The following is a 10,523-nucleotide window of genomic DNA, read 5'->3' on the forward strand; positions in this document are numbered from 1 at the left end:
CTTTCTTCGCAGAGAACATTGAATGATGACTAAAATCCAGCTTCCCTGGAGAAAGGGTGGATTAACCAGGAGAAGAGAGCATTTCCACTTCTTTTTTTAGAATGTTGAAGGAAACAGAATTGGATGTTACCGTCCACTTCTGCCTCCTCTACCTTCCTTTTTATTTCTTCTGTGAAGCCTGAGTTTCTCCATCCTCCGAGCAGTAGGAAGGCATGCCTGGGAGCTCACCAATGTGCTGTACAATCCGATGAACTTGCTGCCTGCGTGCAGGACACGTTCACGCAGTGTGGATTCTGAGCTCGGCCACCATATGTGAGCGCGCCTTAGCGGGATGCTAGCAATCTGGGTTTCAGATCCAGGGGAATGGCTCAGATTCTGATCATTCCTTGAGGTTGCATCTCCTTGTATTTTGAATGATTGATTTTAGATTTTTAACCTGAAGACTTGACATTTCAGAATGTTAGTTCTCTGCATGGCTTAACTTATCTACGTCCTTGTTGACCTTTGATGAGTAAAGAATGGTCTTGGCTTCACCATGGGACACATTCTGTATTACAGAGTTGCTTTTTTTTTTTTGCTGAGGCTCAGGGTTGAATGACACCTGCCCTACTTTAAGCAGTTGGGAGCAGTCATCTTCACTTCCTTTGATGCACACATTCCTTAGCGTGCAGTTGAGGGAGGGAGAAGATGCTGGGGTTTTAAAAAAACACAAATTAGGAATTCCCTGGAGGTGCAGTGGTTAGGACGGGGCTTTTTCACTTCTGGGGCCTAGGTTCTATCCCTGGTCAGGGAAGTAAGATCCCTGCAAGCCATGTGGTATGGCCAAAACCACTCCCCCCCAAAAAAAGACAGAAAAAATACAAGTTGATATGCTCCATTCATCAGATCCTCATCTTGAGCAAACACCCAGTGTTTACTTCGCTGTGTGTGTTTATATATTCTTTCTCTCTCTGTGTGTGTAGAGAGGTGGTGGGTAGCACGGGCAAACATTTCAGTCTTGGAACCACAAGGGGCTTTGTTATTTCTCATGAAAATCTTACGTTAAGAATACAGTTGAGCCTAGGCAGGCAGTACATTGACTGGTACCCATCTGTGGCCCCTGGCATATCATAGCAATGAGAGCTAAGAATTATGAAGCACTTACTGGATGCTTTCTCTCACTGGAAATTCACAAGATTCCTAATTGATTTGCAGTTATCATCTCTATTGACACTTAGGTCACTGTGTAGGGAATGCAGAGGAGGGGTTTGATTTCAGCCCAGATTTACATCAAAGCTCTGTAATCCCCACTCCATATTGACTGGGCTGTTGAAATGATTCTCCCATTTAAAAATTTCCTGGTAAAAACATTTCTCCTTAAGATGGATCAGAGGCCCAAATGCAAGCTGTGTTGATCTCCAGTGCCCAAGTTGCCTCTACCTCAGCAAGCTGCCTGCAAAGCCTGAGGTCCATAGGGACCTCTTGGAAAGTTCCAGAAAAAATGTGATTCTCTTATTTCAAAGGTCTCTCTGCCCTGGTGGCTGTTGAATGAGGACATTTTTCAGCAAATCACAGTTCCCTTGAACATTTCCCTCTTCTGATCCATTATGATTTTTTAAAGACAAATATTTGCTAAATGCCAACTGTACATAAGGTTATTCATTTCTTCTCAGACAATGCGGGGATGGTGAAGTAGAAATAATTATAGTTGAAGAAATGGAGGCAAGGATATTCTCTATTTTGCTTGAAGACACCCAAAACACCATAAGCAGTCAACGGGTGGGTGATGCTGAAGCACAGCTAGAGGATGATAGTCTTAGGAGGGGCCATTTAGATCACCAAACCAAACTGAACATCTTATTCTACAGATCAGGAAACAGAATGCAGTCTCGAGACGAGATGGCTTGTCCAGCATCACGCAGAAGGTAGGAGGACCCAGAGTGCGTGCGTGTGTGTTAAGTCACTTCAGTCTCGTGTCCAGCTCTTTGTGACGCCATGGACTGTGACCCACCAGGTCCCTCTGTCCATGGAATTCTCCAAGCAAGAATACTGGAGTAGGTTGCTGTGCCCTCCTCCAGGGGGTCCTCCTGACCCAGGGATCAAACGCAAGTCTCTTATGTCTCTTGCATTGGCAGGTGTGATCTTTACCACTTTCACCACCTGGGAAGCCCAGGAGGTCCCAGGATGGGGCTTCTCTATGCTGTACATCAGAGTTTCGACCTCAGAGCTATGGATGTTTTGAGTGGAATAATTATTTGTTTTGGAGGGCTGTCCTGTACATCGAAGGATGTGTGGCAATATCCCTGGCTTCTACTCACTACATGTCAGCAGCCTGCCTCTCCCCACTTTGGGGTAACCAGAAATGTCTTCAGTCATTGCTAAGTGTTCTCTGGTGGGTAAAATCAGCTCTAGCTGAGAACACTTTCAGATCCACTGAACAGCATGAACCTGGTGCTGAGTTTTCTCCTGGCAGTTTGGGAGGGAAACGGGCCTTGGGTCCAAGGGGAGAAAGTCTTTCCTCCCAATTCTACCATCCCAGTACCTTGGGGAGAGCTCTCTGGGGCCCCTGATCTCAGCCAAGAGAGGATAGCTCTCAGAGGAGAGGTGGGGAAAGGTGTCAGAGGGCACACAGCAGGACAGCCAGGCCTTCTGAGAGGTGTATGTATCACATCCCCATTTCACAAATGTTCAGAGGGTCAGTGGTACCCATAGAACCAAGTGTGGTTTCTCCTCCACACACCACAAGGAGCTTCCTACAGTATTCAGGCTGTGTGCTCTGAGCCTGAAAGCAGTAACATCAGAGGGCTCTGCTCCTGTGCTCTTTGTTAATTACAGGAGGAGTGTATTCATATGAAGTTGTGTTCTGGAAAGTTAGGTCTGGTCTCGGCCCTGACTCTTATCTGACATGGGACCCAAAGCAATGTGCTTTGAGGATTTTTGTCCTCATGTTTATAAAATGAAAATATCAGACTATACATGTGATGAGAAAACTTCCTACTGTCCCCACTGGCCTCCCCACACCCCCAACCTTGGGAATCAAACAGCTAATAAACGCCCAGAGTGGGCTGTTTATGGATCATATTTATTTTAATGAGCAATGAGAGTAGCTTTGTTTGAGTTCTATGGAGGAATAGGGATAGCCTTAAAACTCAGCCTAACCTGTTCATTTCACAAGAAAGTGTTAATAAAAATGAAGTTTTTAGCTCCTGAAATGTTAGCATTCACTATCTGGGCCTTTTAGGAGCAGCAGCATGGAGGCACGTTTCTAACTACTAATCCTAAAATTACACTTTGAGCCAGAAGGCAAAGCGAGTCAGGCCACAGGGGGCCTGAGTGTGGTCTCAGTGGTCTCCAGTGCTTAGTCGCTCAGTCGTGTCCAACTCTTTGCGACCGCATGGACTGTAGCCCACCAGGCTCCTCTGTCCATGGGGATTCTCCAGGCCAGAATACTGGAGTGGGTTGCCATGCCCTCCTCCAGGTGATCTTCCCAACCCAGGGACAAACCTAGGTCTCCCACATTGCAGGCAGATTCTTTACCATATGACCCACCAGGGAAGCCCCAATAGTCTCTTGAAGTGAAGTGAAATTCTCTCAGTCCGACTCTTTGTGACCCCATGGACTATACAGTCCATGGGATTCTCCAGGCCAGATTACTGGAGTGGGCAGCCTTTGCCTTCTCCAGGGGATCTTCCCAACCCAGGGATTGAACCCAGGTCTCCCGCATTGCAGGTGGATTCTTTACCAACTGAGCCATAAAGGAAGCCCAAGAACACTGGAGTGGGTAGTCTAACCCTTCTCCAGGGGATCTTCCCAACCCAGGAATCGAACTGGGGTCTCCTGCATTGCAGGTGGATTCTTCTTTTTTTTTTTTGCAGGTGGATTCTTTACCAACTGAGCTATGAGGGAAGCCCAACAGTCTCTTAGGTCTGATATATAATATATATTTTTGTGTGCAAGGAGAACGCCCCCTAGTGTAAATCTTTATTTTATTTTTTCATCAATTTTATTTATTATTTTTTTCTATTTATTTATTTATTCCATTTATTTTTATTAGTTGGAGGCTAATTGCTTTACAATATTGTAGTGGTTTTTGCCATACATTGACATGAATCAGCCATGGATTTACATGTGTTCCCCATCCCGATCCCCCCTCCCACCTCCCTCTCCATCGCATCCCTCTGGGTCTTCCCAGTGCACCAGCCCCGAGCACTTGTCTCATGCATCCAACCTGGGCTGGTGATCTGTTTCACCCTTGATGGTATACTTGTTTCAATGCTGTTCTCTCAGAACATCCCACCCTCGCCTTCTCCCACAGAGTCTAAAAGTCTGTTCTATACATCTGTGTCTCTTTTTCTGTTTTGCATACAGGGTTATCATTACCATCTTTCTAAATTCCATATATATGTGTTAGTATGCTGTAATGTTCTTTATCTTTCTGGCTTACTTCACTCTGTATAATGGGCTCCAGTTTCATCCATCTCATTAGAACTGATTCAAATGAATTCTTTTTAATGACTGAGTAATATTCCATTGTGTATATGCACCACAGCTTCCTTATCCATTCGTCTGCTGATGGGCATCTAGGTTGCTTCCATGTCCTGGCTATTATAAGCAGTGCTGCGATGAACATTGGGGTGCACGTGTCTCTTTCAGATCTGGTTTCCTCAGTGTGTATGCACAGGAGTGGGATTGCTGGGTCAGATGGCAGTTCTATTTCTAGTTTTTAAAGGAATCTCCACACTGTTCTCCATAGTGGCTGTACTAGTTTGCATTCCCACCAACAGTGTAAGAGGGTTCCCTTTTCTCCACACCCTCTCCAGCATTTATTGCTTATAGATTTTTGGATAGCAGCCATCCTGACTGGTGTGTAATGGTACCTCATTGAGGCTTTGATTTGCATTTCTCTGATAATGAGTGCTGTTGAGCATCTTTTCATGTGTTTGTTAGCCATCTGTATGTCTTCTTTGGAGAAATGTCTGTTTAGATCTTTGGTCCATTTTTTGATTGGGTCATTTATTTTTCCGGAATTGAGCTGCAGGAGTTACTTGTATGTTTTTGAGATTAATCCTTTGTGTGTTTCTTCATTTGCTATTATTTTCTCCCATTCTGAAGGCTACCTTTTCACCTTGTTTATCATTTCCTTTGTTGTGCAAAAGCTTTTAAGTTTCATTAAGTTCCATTTGTTTATTTTTGCTTTTATTTCCAATATTCTGGGAGGTGGGTCATAGAGGATCTTGCTGTGATTTATGTTAGAGAGTGTTTTGCCTATGTTCTCCTCTAGGAGTTTTATAGTTTCTGGTCTTACATTTAGATCTTTAATTCATTTTGAGTTTATTTTTCTGTATGGTGTTAGAAAGTGTTCTAGTTTCATTCTTTTACAAGTGGTTGACCAGTTTTCCCAGCACCACTTGTTAAAGAGGTTGTCTTTTTTCCATTGTATATCCTTGCCTCCTTTGTCGAAGATAAGGTGTCCATAGGTTCATGGATTTATCTCTGGGCTTTCTATTCTGTTCCATTGATCTATATTTCTGTCTTTGTGCCAGTACCATACTGTCTTGATGACTGTGGCTTTGTAGTAGAGCCTGAAGTCAGGCAGGTTGATTCCTCCAGTTCCATTCTTCCTTCTCAAGATTGCTTTGGCTATTCAAGGTTTTTTGTATTTCCATGCAAATTGTGAAATTATTTGTTCTAGTTCTGTGAAGAATACTGTTGGTAGCTTGATAGGGATTGCATTGAATCTATAGATTGCTTTAGGTAGTATACTCATTTTCACAATATTGATTCTTCCAGTCGATGAACACAGTATATTTCTCCATCTATTTGTGTCATCTTTGATATCTTTCATCAGTGTTTTATAGTTTTCTATGTATAGGTCTTTTGTTTCTTTAGGTAGATATACTCCTAAGTATTTTATTCTTTTTGCTGCAATGGTGAGTGGTATTATTTCCTTAATTTCCCTTTCTGTTTTCTCATTGTTAGTGTATAGGAATGCAAGGGATTTCTCTGTGTTAATTTTATATCCTGCAACTTTACTCTATTCATTGATTAGCTCTAGTAATTTTCTGGTAGAGTCTTTAGGGTTTTCTATGTAGAGGATCATTGTAAATCTTTAAGTTCCACCAAGACTGAATATTGTTCAGAGAGGGCTTCCCAGGTTGCTCAGTGGTAAAGAATCTGCCTGTCAATGCAGGAGATATAGGAGACACAGTTTCGATTCCTGGGTTGGGAGGACCCTCCTGAAGAAGGAAACAGCAACCCACTCCAGTATTCTTGCTTGGAAAATTCCCTGGACAGAGGAGCCTGGATGGCTACAGTCCATGGGATGGCAAAGAGTCAGACATGACTGAGCAACTGAGCATGCATGCTCTTGCAGAAAGGATGGAGGGGTTTGGCGACAAGACCAAAATTGGTTTTTTAAGAGAGAAACCAGAGAAGTATGTTTTTGGGAAAACTTTGGTACTGGTTTTGCATCAAAGGACTTGGGTTTTGTGGTCAGACTTGGCTTCAAATCACTGCTTCCAAGACTGTAATGCACATGGGTGAGTTACTTCTACCCAATTTTTTTTTGTGTGTGTGTGAAACTGAGATGATTAATACCCTCCTCTCAGGGTTTTTTTTTTTATTGGAGTAAGTGAAGGATGTGGGGGATGAGAGAGTGATTGAAGGTGAAGTTGGAAAGATCAGGCTTGATCATGAAGAGTTTATGTACTGTGCCAAAGAGTTTGAACTTGACTCAAAGAACAAGAGAGCCAATAGACGCTTGTGGGCAAGAGAGACAGGGTAGCACTTAAGAGCTGTAAATGTTAGATTGGTTTATTTCTCTTCTTCAGTTCTTGTCTCATGGCAACAGAAATTTGGAGTGATGGACCAAAAGGTGTAGGACAACAGGCAAGTTACAGCTCAGTTCAGCTCAAGCAGACAGATCTTTTATTAATCCAACACTCCCAGAGGAGCCCTCTTTATCCTTCCTATCAATTCCTCTTGGTGTCCCTCTTTTACACTTCCAGCTCTTCCTTTTGGTTATGCCCAGTGCAAAGTAGAGCTTGCACCCACCACAAATTGATGAAAGGAAATGCAAATGGGCGTATACTCAAAGCCAGTTGACAATTAAGTTATGTAACAGCAAGTTATCTTGTTTATATCTTCCCATAATTCATCTGTTATAATTAGATGCAGAATATTCATGAGCCCTAAATGGGCTCCTAACTGCCTAACTGGCTAAGGTTACTTGGAGAAGCCCCTGTGGTCGGTTTGCATCCCCTGTGTGCCTAGGGTGCATGTGCAGGAGTTGGAAAGACTCTGTGGTTATTTTATAGCATATTTGTGTGCTCTCCTGTGGGATGGAGTTTAGAGATTTGCAGGCATCCCTTTCAGCTAGACCTCCCCTCATTGCTCTTGTCTAACTGCCTACCTAACAGAAAGATAACTGGTGGCAGGGTAGACAAGGGGGCTTGAGACTTTGGTGGTTTTGAAGCAGCTGGAATATGTGGGAAAGGTATTTTGGAAGTAGCATTGACTTGCAGTTGATGCAATATGGTGGGTCTTGAGATGGGAGGGAACAGGGTGCAGTCGGAAATGGCAGCAAGCATATGTGGAGTTTTGTTAAAATGCTTGCCCATAAACCTTCTTACCTAATTCTCACAATGATTTTATGAGGAGCTATTATAATTATCCTTGTAATTTTATATGTAAGGAATCTGATAGTCAGGGAGATTAAGCCAAAGGGTATACGGTTAGCAAGCAGCCAAATCAGAATGTTTCACCCAGGTCTTTGGTTCTGATTTTGTCTCTGTCTCTCAAGGTTTAGAGTGGAGTCACTGCAGAGAGAGAGGCAGTCTGGGTCCAGAGTTGGATGTGTGCTGGGGCTCCAGGTTGTACAATCTCCCTGGTTGCTAGGAGTCTCTGATGATCAGAGTCCCCAGGTTGCTAGGCGACCTGGGTTGCTAAGAGTCTCAGTTTATTATAGGCTTTGGGTTGTCAGAAGCCTTGGGTTATTCAGGCTTTCAGTTTATGAAAAGCTTCTTGGTTCTCAGAGACATCAGTCATTAGGGGCTCTGGGCATCTAGGGCTCTTGGCTATTAACATCATCAGGTTGTGAGCCCACCCTGTTTGCTAGTAATCTCAGAATGTCAGAGAGGTCTCGGGTGTGTGGAGGCCTTTAGCTGTTGAAGTGCTGGTTTACTGGAAACCTCAGTTTTCAGCATCTCCGACTTGTGAGGTCACTGAAGATGTGGGCTCAGATTTTTAAGTTTCAGATTCTGCTCCTGCAGCTGTGCTGACCTGATTTCTTCTACTCCCTGTTCTTCCCACTTTGGTACCAATTCCAAGAACTTTGAGTAGAAATTTGTTATAGTTCTCACATAAAGCAGATGTCGAAGCACATTTGGGTGATGTTTACGTTCTCATCGTTCACCCTCTAGCCAATCAGTTTTAAATAATCTTAAATTAGAGTTTGTGAAAAAGCCCAGGGTTGACTGCCCCTCATTTCCAATTATTTTATTAGATGAGTCATAACAGTAAAACTTGCCTGTGCATGTTTTTGTAAAAACACTTTATTATCAAATAGTTATTCAGAAAGTTGCAAGAATGGTAGAGAGAGATCCCATGGACTCTTCATCCAGTTTCCCCCAGTGGTTGCATCTTACAAGTCCAAGTGATTCAATGCTAGTAGAGTAACTCTCTGCTTATCCAGAGGTCTCGTGACTTCCATGAGGGCTAACGCAGTGCAAACTTGGATGGGAAAAGGCCTCTGATTGGTTAAAATAAGCTCCTGCTTTCCCTTGGCAATATCCTTACATAACACAATATATAATTGGCCTCTTGTATCCACGGGCTTCCACCTGCAGTTGGTTAAATATGAAGATGCAAAACCCATGGATCTAGAAGGCCAACTGTACTAGGCCATTCACTATAGGAACTTGAGCATCCTTGGATTCTGGTATCCTGGGTGGGGGGCGGGGAGGTGGTCCTGGAACCTAAACCCTACAGATATGGAGGGACCCACTTTTAATGTCAGTCAGGACATTACCATTGTGACAATGTGTGTATACAGCTCTGTGTCATTTCCTAACACGTGCATTTGTGTAACTGCCACCTGAATCAAGACACAGAACTTGTCCCAGCACCACAGAATCTCCCTTGTGTTCAGAGTCGAGTGCATTTCTGTCCCTCCCCAACCAGTGTGGTTTTTAAGAAAGGTTTCTTTTTATGTATTTATTTTGCTGCGCTGGGTCTTTTTTGCAGCATGTGGGATCTAGTTCCCTGACCAGGGATTGAACCTGGGCCCCCTGCATTGAGAGTGCAGGGTCTTAACCACTGGACCACCAGGGGAGCCCAATAACCAATGTGTTTTAACATATGTAATCCTAACCTTTACTCACTGCCCCTGGGCATCTCACCCATTAGCAGGTCAAGGAAATGCAGAGATAAATATAACGTATTCCTGGCTCTGAAAGAACTCACAGACAGGGCTACAGTCATGTACATCATAAATTAGAGTGCAACATGGGAGTTCTGTGACTGAAGAAACTCAAGGGACTGTGGCAAGAAAATCGACTGGAGGGTTCTGGAGGTGGAGAGTGTTGGAATTAACAGTTTCTGTGGAAGTTGGAATGCTGGACTGATTTTGAAGGATGGAATGGAGGTATTAGGTGCCCAATGAGGAGAGATGTTGCAAGATCAGTTTGGGGAGGACTGGGTATCTCAGTATTGCAGAAACCCAGAGTGGGGTATTGTGTGGAGAGGGGTGTTGGGAGGAGGGGCTGGAGAAGTGGGGGAGAAGACAGCACGTGGAGGACCATCTGGCTGGTGAGCTAGTTCTGCAAGGGGTAGAGAGGTCCATCAAAAGATCTAAAAATGGGGGCTGCTGTATTCGGTTTTATCACTTAGATGTAGAGGCACCAGTTAGGGAATGATTGCAGTCCCAGATAAGGTACACAGGCAGCACCAATCGGAGTGGTGGGAACAGACAGGGAGGGATCATTTTTGACCTCTGAAGGACATCGAGATGGGCAGAGGGGAGTATGACAGGGATGAGCAAGCACTTTTCCCAAAGGGATGTTTTCCCTTTCTCTTTGCTTTATATATATATAGACACATACACATATATATCTTATTTGGCTGCAGTGGGTCTAGTTGCGGCAAGTGGGATCTAGTTCCCTCATGAGGGATGGAACTTGGGCCCCCTGCACTGGGAGCATGGAGTCTTAGCCACTGGACCAGCGGGGAAGGCCTGTTTTTCCTTTCTCTTCAGGCTGTGTCGGTTTCCTTGAGAACAAATCCCTAGGATGTGAGTGCAGGAAGATGAATGCTAGTAGAGTAATTCCCTGCTTATCCAGAGATCTTGTGGTTTCCACGAGGGCCCACACATCACAAACTCAGATGGGGAAAAGGCCTCTGATGGATTCACACAAGCTTCCGCTTCCCCTCTGCAATATCCTTCAGGCCCTTCTACTCAGAGCCTTTTCTGACAGTTCAAGTGCTGTTCTCGAAAGGGTGTTTAGTTGGTTTCATCTCCCCCACCCCCACCCCCTCCCCAGATAACA

General features: G+C 44.1%; 1 non-coding gene across 1 annotated transcript; it reads right to left on the reverse strand.

Annotated features, from left to right (window-relative positions):
- Positions 1 to 9,236: 9,236 nt before the first annotated feature.
- Positions 9,237 to 9,310, reverse strand: TRNAE-CUC (transfer RNA glutamic acid (anticodon CUC)). The gene has a single exon. It is a non-coding gene; the product is annotated as a tRNA-Glu (tRNA).
- Positions 9,311 to 10,523: the final 1,213 nt, after the last annotated feature.

This window comes from Muntiacus reevesi, chromosome 18 (genome assembly GCF_963930625.1).
Source record: "Muntiacus reevesi chromosome 18, mMunRee1.1, whole genome shotgun sequence".
Classification (NCBI taxonomy): domain Eukaryota; kingdom Metazoa; phylum Chordata; class Mammalia; order Artiodactyla; family Cervidae; genus Muntiacus; species Muntiacus reevesi.